This window comes from Notamacropus eugenii, chromosome 2 (assembly GCF_028372415.1).
Source record: "Notamacropus eugenii isolate mMacEug1 chromosome 2, mMacEug1.pri_v2, whole genome shotgun sequence".
In the NCBI taxonomy this organism is placed as follows: domain Eukaryota; kingdom Metazoa; phylum Chordata; class Mammalia; order Diprotodontia; family Macropodidae; genus Notamacropus; species Notamacropus eugenii.
In genome coordinates, this window is record NC_092873.1 from 253,196,591 (window position 1) to 253,210,213 (window position 13,623).

Genomic DNA, 13,623 nt, shown 5'->3' on the forward strand with positions numbered 1-13,623 from the left:
GAGAAAATTCTTGGGCAGGGAAGGCATTACTAAAATATAAATATAGTAATCGTGTTCCAAATTTCAGGAAAAAATAGTTTTTCTAGAACTGGTTGATCTGTTGACAAGTATTTGCACTTTTTTCTCTCAACCCTCATGCTGCTCCGTAAAATTCCCTTATAATTCATGTATTGTAGAGTATCATCACAATTTCCAAGCAGTTGGGAAGTACTTAACCCCCAGAGAATGTTGCTTTCTCATTTAGCAAGAGAAATGAAAGGAAATGGAGAAGGATGTAAAATATGAAAATATATGAATGTACCAATATGTTCAGGCCCCAGAGAACTCTATTTTGATGGAGATGTTGGAAAGCACAGCTCTCACTTCCTTAGCCAATCACAATTTCCAGCCCAGTGTCCAAAAACTGATTTTGTGTAGCTTTTCTGGCAGACCCCTCTCTGAGCTATTGGATTCCAGCACACTCTGTTCAAACATCACTTTTAAGGTTTAACACCCAGACACCACAATCTTTGACTGCCAGAGTGGCAAAAGAATCATTCAGTCACCTCTTCCCCCAGCTTTGGAAGGAACTGCTCCATTGCAGTAATGGACTAGGACTATCTATCCCTAATAGTCTTCTGAAATATTAGACTTATTCTATCATTCCCATTAAAAGTCATAGACATTAATTTTTTAATCTAATAATAGTAATAGTTACAATGGCAATTGACATCTTGCACATAAAAGTTTGTTTTAAAAAAAATTTACATATAGTATTTCATTCAAACCTTCCAACAAGCTCTGTAAGGAAGGTAATTCAACTGTTATCCATATCAGTTTAATTCTAAAGCATTTTCTCTCATCTTGAACTCAAGGCATGAAATCTCCCATAAAGTGAAGCCTTTTGAGTATTGAATCATTATATCTCCTTGCACACCTGGCAATTACTCCTTGCCTTGGAGCTTGCTCTCATCATCAGTGAGTCGCTGTCTAGGATCTTGTTTTGTGAGGAGTCTTACCATCATTCATTCCACTCCCAGATCAACTAGTTCCCTAACTGCTTCATCTCCTGGTACATGGTAAGTGCTTAAAAAATGGTTTATCTAGCTGACTGTTTCTAAGCAAACCCTTCATCTCAGATTCTGCTCTACTGAGAAGTATTATAGTGAAGTTCCATTACAAAAATGAGTTGAATTCATTGAACCCACTCAGCATAATAATTCTGCATTTTAACTAAATATGCAAAAATAAAAATGACCAGCAACTTTTATCAGACTATTTTATTTTAGGTTGATGACCAACCACATATAGAAGTTAAGGTGTGCAGTGCCTTTGAACACTCTCTCCTCACCTTTGTCTCTTAGGACCTCTAGCTTCCTTCAAAGCTCCCATCAAAAATCATCTCCTATAGGAATTCTCCCTAGGAGATCCCAATTTCTAGTGCCCTTCCTCTCCTCCAGAAATTACTTTGTATCTTCTCTCTCTGTATTTTATAATTATGCCCCTAACAGAATATAAGCTTCTTTGGGGAAGGTTTTTGTCTTTGCATTCCCAAAATCTGGTATTTTCTCAGAATCATGATGAAGGAAGAAAGGAAGGGAGGGAGGGAGGGAGGAAGGAAGGAAGGAAGGAAGGAAGGAAGGAAGGAAGGAAGGAAGGAAGGAAGGAAGGAAGGATGAAAAAGAGTTGACACTTTTCAATAATAAACTACATTTTTTCAAAATTAATCAAATTCTTCCAAAGTCTATACAGAGCAAAGAGACAGACATGAAATACTAAAAGATCAAATTTTTTAAATCCTCTCTTTATTTAGTCAGTATTTTTGTGCTACATTTCTGTACTCTTTGCCTCTTTCCCAAGCCAGCAGAAATATGAGAAATCAACCTCAGCAGACAGAAAAAATGACAAATGCATACAACAGCCATGTTTCTCACTAATCTTCAGATAAGTTCATCACCATTCTCTGGGCATATTCTTCCATTTGTCTCAATTTCAGGAGACTGAATTTCAAAATTAGACACAGTATTAGCAAAGACAACCTTTGATCTTTATGTTATGGGAGCCATGTAACAGAGACACCACAGGATTCCAAAGCTCTGAGGACAAATAAGCAAGCTGAGCCTGTAAGTTCAAGAAGACTCCTGCAGGAAAGGATTCCAACAGGGCTCAGATGTCAGACAATTCAAAGGAATAGGTCTGCAGCTGCACAGCAAGCGACATGCAGGCACAAGCAATGGACCAGCATTTTCCTGGCATCCAGCAACTCATTCCCCAGGTCTGAGAACACCATCTTCCTGGCTTGACACTCTTCCCTTAGAGTTTTCAGGGAGATGAGTCGAGTCTTCTCATGTTTCTAGATCACGTATTACATTTTGAACTGCAGGATATATTCTCCTTTTTTTAACCTTTTCTCCAACTAGAAGTCAACTTTATAGCCAAGAAGACTATTCAAGTCTTTCAAGAGCTGGTGATTGGAAAGTCACCACCACTGATGAAGACGTGAGCAAACCTCCTCTGAGAATTAAAAAGTAGTCCATTTGCTTCCTGACAGTCTCAGATGTTTTAGAGCTTGGAATGTTAAAACTATGGGGGTGAGGACAGTGATGGTAATGCATAGTTATTCTTCCCCTAGAATGTGAACTCAGTTCTAAATAAATGTAATAATCTTGAATGAGCACCCTGGAAAATAAACTACTCATAACCTGATGCCTGTCCCTGAGCCTTGAAAGACCACCTTCCCTAAATGAAAAGAGTTAAAAAGGTAAGAAAGGGACAGTTTCACATATGCTTCTTCTCCTGATCCTAATGTCATCAACATTCATAAGTCTTCTGCCAGCTACCATTTACCTCTATCCCACCAGGATGTAATAAATAGCTTAATTACCCTATGTCATGTTGCCTCCCTCCACAAACCCAACAGTTACATAGAAAGGGGCCCCCAGAATCTTAAAATTTTGTGATTCTGGGCAAGAGAAAGGGGGAGAGAAAAGGATGAATGGTTGTATTTTTTTTCCAACTCAGAAAGCTAAATCTTGAATGCAATTCTGAGTTTTCTTACTGTAAAATGGCTTATGTATAATCTACCACTGTATTCCTTATGTACTCAGCTTCTGAATTCCCAAATTCCCCTTTCCTGACTCCAAAAACAGTTCTCAGACATTACCAGTAGACATAGGAAGCTCCCTCCCACTACATTGTGAGCAACCAGTGACAAAAAAAAAAAAAAAGCCATGCCTTGAGGTCCTTGGGGCCCATGATGATCCATTTCCTTCTAGCAGCTTTCCTTGTCCACTAAAGCTTGACAGAGAGCTAGCGATCAGAGTGAGGACATTTCTGCATTTGGTTTTAGGAACAACTCCCACAAAAAAAGGGATTGGGAGGTTGGAGAGGGCTTTTAATCATAACCTGCACAGATGTGCTGAATCTACACATAAGGAATCACTCTGGAGGGCATCCTGGAAAGATGTGGGAAGAGCCCAGTATTTACCATCCTGTAAAATAAATATGTATCTCACTATTGAGTAGTCCAGTCCCTTCCTTAAAGAAAGAGTGAACAAGGGTAGGAGAGGAAATAGATTTCTCCACTAATTTCTATCAAGAATTCTGAAAAATTCTTTGAATGGGATGGTATAGATCACCTTGTTACCTTCAGATTATCTTAATAGAGTAAAATCTCATTTATCTGACATTATTATGGAGTGAAATGTTCTACACAAATGAACTTTTCAGGTAATTGAAGTTTGCTACTTTTAAGAGCAAAAATTTATTTTTTATATTTTAAATAATATTTTTCCCAATTACATGTAAAGATAATTTTAACATTCATTTTCTAGAAATTTTCTTCCTCCTTTCCCCCCTTCCTAAGACAGTAAGCAATTTGATATAGGTTATGGATGTGCAATTATGCAAAACTTATATCTGTATTAGTCATGTTGTAAAAGAAGATACAGACCCAAAGGAACACATACACACACACACACACGCACGCACGCACACAGTGAAAAATAATATGCTTTGATCTGCATTCAGATGCCCTCAGTTCTTTCTCTAGAGGAAGACAGCATTTTTTATCATGAATCCTTTGGAACTGTCATGGATCACTGTTTTGCTGAGAACAGCTATGTTATTCACAGTTCTTTGTTCAACAATATCACTATTACTCTGTACAGTGTTCTCCTGCTTCTGCTCACTGTAAGTAGCATCAGTTCATGTAAGTCTTTACAAGGTGTTTCTGAAATCATCTTGTTTGTCATTTCTTATACCACAATAGTATTCTATTATAATTATGTACTACAACTTGTTCAGTTATTCCCCAATTGATGGGCATTCCCTCAATTTCTGATTCTTTGCCACCACAAAAAGAGTTGCTATAAATACTTTTGTACTAATAGATTCTTTTCCCTTTTTTTAATCTCTTTGTGATACAGACCTACTAGTAGTATTGCTGGATCAAAGTGTATGCACAGTTTGATTGCCTTTTGGGCACAGTTCCAAATTGCTCTCTAGAATAATTGGATTAGTTCAAAACTCCAATAGGTTATTAGTGTTCCTATTTTACCACATCCTCTCTAACATTTGTCATTTTCCTGTTTTTGTCATATTAGGCAATCTGATAGGTATGAAGTGATACCTCCAAATTGTTTTGATTTGCATTTCTCTAATCAATGGTGATTTAGAGCATTTTTACATGTCTATAGATAGCTTTGAATTCTTCATCTTCAAATTCTTTAAATAGCTATCAATTGGGGAATGACTTGTATTTTTATAAATTTGATTCCATTTTCTACATATTTGAAAAGTAAAGCCTTTATCAGAGACACTTGCTATAAAAATTGTTTCCCAGCTTTCTGTTTTCCTTATAATCCTGGTTGTGTTAATTTTGTTTGTGGAAAAATTTTTAAATTTAATATAATCAAAATTATTCATTTTGTATCTCATAATGCTCTCTATTTCTTATTTAGTCTTCTCCAGAGCTCTGACAGGTAAGCCATTTCTTACTCTCCTAATTTGCTTGTGGTATCACCCTTCATGTTTCAATCAGATACCCATTTTGAACTTATCTTAGTATGTGGTATAAGATGTTGGTCTAGTCCTAGTTTCTGCCATACCATTTTCCTGTTTTTCCAGCAGTTTTTTGTCAAGTAGTGAGCTTTTGTCACAAAAGCTTGGACCTTTGGGTTTATCAAATACTAGATTACTGTGGTCATTTACTACTGTGTCTTGTGAACCTAATATATTTCACTGATCCATCACTCTATTTCTTAGCCAGTACCAGAGAGTTTTGATGATTACCACTTTAAAATACTGTTTGAGATCTGATACAGCTAGGATCCTTCCTTCACATTTGTTTTCAGAAGAGCTAAAACTTTTTAAAAAGATAACTAATTTGGATAGAAATAATTCTTTTTTATTTTTTATTCCTTTTGAACTTAAATACAAAAAAACCAAAAAGTCACATTTTCATGTGTATAGCACAACACAAAAAGAGAATTCAATATGGAACCATAAATCTCCATTTCACACTATTTACTAATTTTTTAAAACAAATACTACATATTGTTTTCAAAGCTACCATGCTTTTCTGTACTTCCATCTGAGTTTCCTTTGTTTTCTGCTGTGCACTTTTTATTTTTTTCTCTCTTTCCCTACCCTGCACTAGAGAAGGCCACCATTAGACACAGATATGTGTATACATATGTAAAACCACACTATCCATACTTCTATTTATCAGTTCTTTCTCTGGAGGTGGTTAGCATCTTCTTTCATAGATCCTGTTTAGCTGAAATAGGTATAATACTCAAAATGACAGTCATTACAAGTTACTCACAGAAAAATATTGCTGTTACTATATATAATGTTCTCTTTGTTCTACTTGCTTCATTCTTCATTATTTAACGCAAGTCTTTCCTTGTTTTTCTAAAACCAATCAGCTCACTATTTCTTATAGCACAGTAGTATTTCTTTACAATCGTATACTACAACTTGTTTAGCCATTCCCCTATTGATGGACATTCTCTCAATCTCTAGATCTTTGACACGACAAAGTAGTTATAAATATTTTAGAATATATGAGTTCTTTTCCTTTTTCTCTAATCAGCTTGAGAAGCAGACCTAACAAAAGTAGTACTGGGTCAAAGGGTATAAATCTGTGTGATCCTAGGCAAGTCATTTAACTTCTGTCTGCCGCAGTTTCCTCATACGTAAAATGGGGATAATAATAGCACCTACCTCATAGGCTGTTATCAGGATTAAATGAGGGAATATTTTTAAAGTGCCCTGCAAACTTACAGCACTATATAAATGCTAGCTATCAATATCAATTATTATTATTACCTCATACAAATGGATGAGAGAAAGGAGAGGCTTCAGGCAAGGAGACAAAGTAAGATGCTATAGCAAGCCCTAATTAATAGTCAGGAATACAGGCATAGTTGTTGTGCTGTGCTCTATTACACTGGCATCCTTAAGGCCTATTAAGATGTGTGTATAAGACCCTCTACTCTCCTACAAAATGGTGCCAGGATTTCTTTTGAGTTATTATATCTGCTTATTTCAATTCTAATCTCTTCCCTCATTGACAAGCTTTGAGTGTCAATTACTGTCATTGGATTATTTCTGTCAATGGATCTGTCTCTGGCAGTGCGACCCCTATCCCCATTTTCTAATATATTACTTCTGTGGTCATAATAATAGTTATCATAAATTATCCTGTTAGAATAGTATCTAAAGTAAGAATAAGTAAGAGGACAGAGTCAAGATCTAAGGGATTTTCCTATAAGTAAAATGAATGAACTTTTAGTATGATGACTTTGTAAATTATTTTGAAAGCTCCCAGATCTTTTTTATTTTTTACTTTCTTTTCCACTTTAAATTGTGTCATGGGTACCTGAAATCACTAGAAAAGTGAGATATGATATTGCTTTTGTTAAGATCTTAATACCACTTTTGGGGGAGGGGGCATCAGTTTCCTCATCTGTAAAATGAGCACTGACTGGGCATTGCCTCAGTCAAACTGAGACCCATTAAAGACCTTAGGTTAAAAAGGTCAAGTTCTCCCACTGCCTCCTGGGCCACGTCCAGTCATCCTTATCTATATCTTGCCACTGGACCCATATAGCTCTGGAGGAGAAAGTGAGGCTAGTGACTTTGCACAGCCCTCCTTCACTTCAATCCAATTCACTTGCATGTCATGGTGTCACTTTCCTGATGTCATGGTCCTCCTTGAGAAAGAAAGACAAACAAAAAAAAACGAGCTGGAGGAGGAAATGACAAACTGCTCCAGTATCTTTGACAAGAAAATCCCAAATGGGGACACGAAGAGTCAGAAATGATCAAAAAACAGTTCAACAACAAGGTATAGTGGGAAAAGTGTCAAACCTGAAGTCAGGTTAATAACACAATGTATTTGTTAAATAGTTTATTAATGAGTTTAAATTAATTCATTATTAATAATTTTAAATCCCACCCCTGATACTTCTAGCTGTGTGACTATTAATGAATGTCTTAACCTTTCTAAGCCTCACTTTCCTCATCTGTAAAATAAGGATAAGAATACCTATTGTAGCTACCTCAAACCATTGTTTTGAGGCTTAAATATTCAAACCTTAAAGTGCTGTATAAATGTCAGTTATTATTTTAAGTGAAGTTATCCTGGGACCTTACTGTCCTCACCTCAAGGCCTGCTCTTCTCCTATTTTAATTTAGAACTTCTTGCTCATTCCCTGTCATGAATTGGAAATGACCAAAGCCTCTGAAAGCAATGTCTTACACTAAGAAGAAATGATGGAAGAGAGGGTGGTTTAGCAGTGGGTCCTAGGGCATGGCATCGCAGGGCACATTTGGTTTGGCTGTCCATTCCCCAGAATAGAGCCCATACCTCCATGAGAATGGGGCTTGGAGGAAAGACAACAGCACTGACAGATGGACGCCATGTTTATAGATACCTATGGGTGGCTGTGGCCATTGGAGGACCTCAAGGCAAGATCCCACCCCACTCATGCCAGATGGGAGAACCTTGGGGCAGAGTCCTATTTTAATTGTGCAAGTTATAGCTCTATTGATAGGAAGATCACAACTTATGGTATTACACTAGCACTGAGGTATCTAAGTGGCCTAGCGGATAGGGCCTGGACCTGGACTCAGGAACATACATTCAAATCCAGCTTCAGATGCTATCCATGCAATCCTGGCTAAGTCACTTAACCTCTGACTGCTTCAGTTTCCTTCTCTGTAAAATGGAAATAATGATAGCACCTATCTCCCACAATGGTTACGAGGATAAAGAGATATATTTGTAAAGTGCTTTGTAAACTTTAAATCTCTGTGTAAATGCCACCCATTAGTGTATAAATGCTAAGTATTATTATGACACACGCAATATTTCTATTTTCATCAAATGGCCCAGTTATTAGTCATAGTAACTTCATCAGCTTCACTGAGCTCATTTGAGTTTGTGGATGGAACTCTGAACTTAGATGTGGACTTTCTGTTAATCTGTTTCATCTCTAGAGTTGCCATATGCTGCAAATCCCAAACATTAGGCCAGATTGGCCTGACGTGGGACCTGTGAGGGTGTGCATGCACTTCCCTGGATTTACTGATTTCTCTAGCATATGGTTGGCATTACCCAGGCCTTATTTTAGGCTTATTTATTCATGAGCTGAAAATAAATAAGGAAATCAAACATACTTTCATCAAGTGCCTCAAAATAACAGTCACTGCCAAAAATGTAAACAGGGTCAGTTTCCTCATCACAAGGGGTACTAGCTAAATGCTCCAGGGGCAGCTCGCTGGGGACAAGGACACATCTTTACATCCTCTTCAGTGCTTTACATGTAAATATGCATTGATTGAACAATAAATTATTTCTGAAGGCAAAACCCATGTGTGGATGCTTTTGTGGATGGGAAAGAGAAAGAGGCAAGGAAGGAGGTTAATTGCTATTTCAGTCTGGTAAGAGATATTAAAAAAGGTTCCTTTTTTGCTTTCATAGACCATTTCTTCCCAGTTAATGGCGGAATCTGAAGAAAGAGGCTATAACTTCTGAATTTACCAAGGAGATTCAATCAGATTTGTTATAGGTAGAGAGGGTCATACTGATGAGAATAGTTTACATAATAGAAAATTTGCACTCTGCTTTGCATTTTAAAGGGCCTCTCTCCCTAGTTTTTGTTAGGACAATGTTTGGGGTCTGCCCTACTGAAAGTCAGCTCAGAAAATAAAGTCATAAGGGATTATTCTGATGCTCCATGAACATCTGAATACAACACAAAGCCAGAGAACATTTCCAATTCTGTCATGAATGGGTTAACTTTTAAAAAAATGGATGGAGCTCTTTGTGCATACCTTTTATTTCACTCTTTGTGTTTTTGTTGTTGTTCAGTCTGACTCTTCATGATCCCATTTGGGGTTTTCTTGGCAGAGATAAAGGAGTGGTTTGTCATTTCCTTCTCCAGCTCATTTTACAGATGAGGAAACTGAGGCAAGTAAGATTAAGTGACTTGCCCAAAGTCACACAAGTAGTATCTGAGGTTAGATTTGAACTTAGGTCTTCCTGACTAAAAGCTGGCATCTCTATTCAGGGCACCACCCCACTGCCCTTCTCCCACCATATGAGAACTTTATTCAATCCAGGGTACTCTACTGAGTCACTGAAATCCCACATTGTCCTAAAATTCTAGAATTCTTTGATTATACAACTAAAGAACTAGAATTGAAATGGATTATGTTATATAGTTTCAAAAACTTTGGATGACCCAGTCTTAGAGGGAGGCAAATCTCAGACATGACAGCTATATCTTGTTCTATGTTTAAACCATGCATCATGGGAGGTCTTTTTAGAGCAGAGGTTCTTAACTTGCATCCATGAACTTATTTTTAAAATCTTTTCATAACTGCATTTCAACAAAATTTATCTCCTTAGTTATTCTCTGCATTTCATTTTGTACATTTACAAGTAGTTTGCTGAGAAGAGAACCATACGCTTCAACGCAAGGCCAGTGGGGTCCATGACACGATGAAGGTTAAGGTCAACGTTGACTTAGCTTTCTTTTGAAGGAGTCGTTGTACTTCATTATGATATGGACATAAGTATAAAGTCCCTTCCAAGAGATGCCAGGGCTCAAGGAACAGTGCTTGGCACATGGTCAGTGTTTACAAATGCTCGCTCATTCATTCATTTATCCCTGCTGCCATTACTCTTGGGTAATATGTTCCTCTGAATTCTTCCCTAGGGTTTACAATTTGTTTTAGTCTGTTCTACTTCTAACCCTAGACTGGGCTAAGCTCTCTCTTTTAATTCTTTGAGTCCCTGGGAAAATGGGGCCATGATCACATGTCTAAGTTTCACCCACTTTGGCTTCAAGTAGAAAAGATAATTAATAATAATAAATATAAATATATTTATAGAACATTTATTATGTGCCAAGCACTTTACCAATATTACCTCATCTGATCCTCACAACAGCCCTGGGAGGTGGATGCTATTATTATCTCCCTTTTACTGAAGAAGAAATGGACAAACAGAGGTTAAGTGACTTGCCCAGGGTCACATAGCTAGTATCTGAGACAAGATTTGAACTCAGGTCACCCCACCTCCAGGCCTAGCTGCCTCTGTCTTGTCAGTCATTGCTACACAGTCACCGATATTCTCCCTCAGCCTACGTCCGCTGAGCTCTGCTCATGTGAAGTCTCTCTAGTTGTTTTTTTCTTCCTGGTTATAGACATACAATTCTTTACTCACTCATGAGGTTGTAGGACTTAGAATAAAAAGGAACCTTAGATATTATCTCCAAGCCTTTCATCTTCCACTTTACTCCCTGACAAATACTGTTTGATCCAGTGATACTGGTCTCCTGGCTGTCCACGAACAAGATACCCCATCTCTTGACTCTCAGCATTCTCTCTGTCTCCCATACCTCGAACAGTTCCAAACACTGACTTTTTTGGCTTCCTTTAAGTCTTAACTAAAATGTCACTTTCTACAGAGTAATTTCCCCAACCCCTCATAATTCCAATACTTTCTATTAATTATCTCCTATTTATTCAGTATATAGCTTGCTTGGTATATATTTTTGGGGGTGTTCTCTTCCCTTTCCTCCATTATTACAATGTAAACTCCATGAGGACAGGGACTACCTTTGACCTCTTTTTGTATCCCCAGGGCTTAGTGTGGGGTCTGGCTCACACATAGTAGGTCCTTAATAAATGTTTATTGATTGATAGAGATAGGGAAACAAACCCAGGGAATTAAAGAAGTTACAAAGGTAGTTAGGTGATGCAGTGAATGAAGTGCTAGGCCTGGAGTCAAGAAGACCTGAATTCAAAACTAGCCTTAGACACTTACTAGCTGTGTGACCTTGGACAAGTCACATTACCCCAGTTGGCTTCGGTTTCCTCACCTATAAAATGAGAATAAAAATTTTACTTGCCTCTCATGGTTGCTGTTCAGGTCATTTGAGATAAAACTGTAAAGCACTTAGCACAGTGGTGGGCATATTATAAATGTTAGCTATTATTATTACTAATTTTATCATTATTAATTGTGATTATTGACTAATATCATATGCGATATCATGGACAGAAAAAGAATTTGAAACCCCTCCCCCATTCTAAATCCAGTGGTCTTTCCACTACACCTCACTGCCTCTCAGTTTCCTTAGGCTACAGGTCACAGCTCCATTAGCACTTTCTGATTGCTACCCCCGCCCCTTCCCTAGTGGCTCCCATCTTACTTTTAGCCTTTTAGAGCTGAATAATTAGGGTTAGGATCAGTGTCCTTCCATTTCAGGCTTTTCCCCCAGCCCTTCACCCTCTATGAAGTTATTCCACATTCTCTCAAGCCCTTTTCTGAATCCAGAACCGCATTTAAATTCTTAACTCTTAAAAAAACTCTTATGAGCACACCACCACCATCACGCAATTAGCCCATCTAGCCAAGCTTGAAGGTTTCTCTTTAGGGGTGGTACAGGTGGGTTAGATTGGGCTGTTTACCTGAAAAGAGAAGGAGGAAGGAAGCAAATACATAAAAACAAGAATCCATGAGCACAATCCTTGCACTAAAGGAATTCTACCTATTCCTGTATTTAACCTCATTTAGCCAACTCATTATTTGTGCATATGGAGGTGCCTGGGACCTGCTTGACCCAGACTGGCACATTGGCACAAGGTTCCAACTCCCTTTTTTATGTCTTTATCTACCCTTCCCTTTGCTGTGAAATATTTTACTTATCTAACGTTGCTGCAGAATACTGCTGGCAGGCCATGCACTAAGGAAACCTGAAGCTTATAAACTAATCTGTACCCCAGGAATATGAAAGGGGTAGCAGCAAGAGGAGATTCCTTCGTATTCTGATAAATCTCTTTGCTTTCAGTCTGACTCATCTTTAACTCAGTCATTGCACTGACAATAAATGGGTGCACCTCTCCCAAGGAGGGGGGGAGAGAATTAACTACCAAAGTTATGTGTCTGCCCTCATTTCTCAGAATTAGAACATTTCCCGCCCAGACTCAAGGGTAATAATGAGGGAGAAACCTAACTCTGCTTGTGTCCTTTTTCGTGAGTGGATGTCCCACTGGAGGTATGAACACTGTTAATACATCCTTTAGGAATATTAGAGGTGAGTGTGACTCAAGATCCCAAAACCATCTAGGGAAGACCCCTTTCACTGAAACCATAAAACCTAAATACAGATGAGCATGCTTAAAAGCCTAAACATCGTTAGTTACTTTTTCGGTTTTTGAACTATTTTTATCTTCTTTAATTCTTTGTTATAAGGAAAAATAGATTGAAAAATGTAGGTGATGTAAAAAAAAGGAAAATTTTAAAAATAAAATGCATTTATAGGGAAAGTTTTTATATCTTGCCTTCACTATTTTCAATAAAACTTTTTAAAATATTAAGACCAGACACTTTACACACACACACACACACACACACACACACACACACACACACACATATCAGTTCTACACACATTTACTGAGTGATAACTCCATGCAAGGCACTATCCAGGTAATCTGGAGGGACAAAGATGAATAAGGTATAGCCCCTGCCCTCAAAGGGCTAACAATCTAAACAATCAATCAATCACCATTTATCCGATGCGTACTATGTGCCAGGCATTGTACTAAGTGCAGGAAATACAAAAAGAGGCAAAAGATAGCCCCTGTCCTCCGGAGCTCACAATCTAAGGGGGATATTACCTGCAAACAAGTATGTACCAATAAGCCATATAAAGCGTAAATAGGAAATAATTAATCGAGGGAAGGCACAAGAATTCTGGCAAAAGAAGGGATTTTAGTTGAAACTTAAAAGAAGCCAACTGTATCAATAGTTGGAGTGGAGAAGGGAACATATTCCAGGCATGGAGGACAATCAGAGAAAATGCCCATAGTGGAAAGATGGAGCATCTTGTTCGCAGAGCAGCCAGATATGACATTCTTACAAATAAATAGTTGAAATTAGAGTACGCAAGTGCCTAAGAGAGGTTCAACCAAAGTGCTCTGAGAGTTTAAAGGAAGGCTTAGCCGGCTTAGCACAAGTCAGTATGCAACAAATAGCAGCCTCCTAAAGCTCAGGAATGCAAGGAGCACTGAATCTTGGGGTGAGGAGTTTAAGCTGGTAGGCAAGAGGGGGTCAAATAA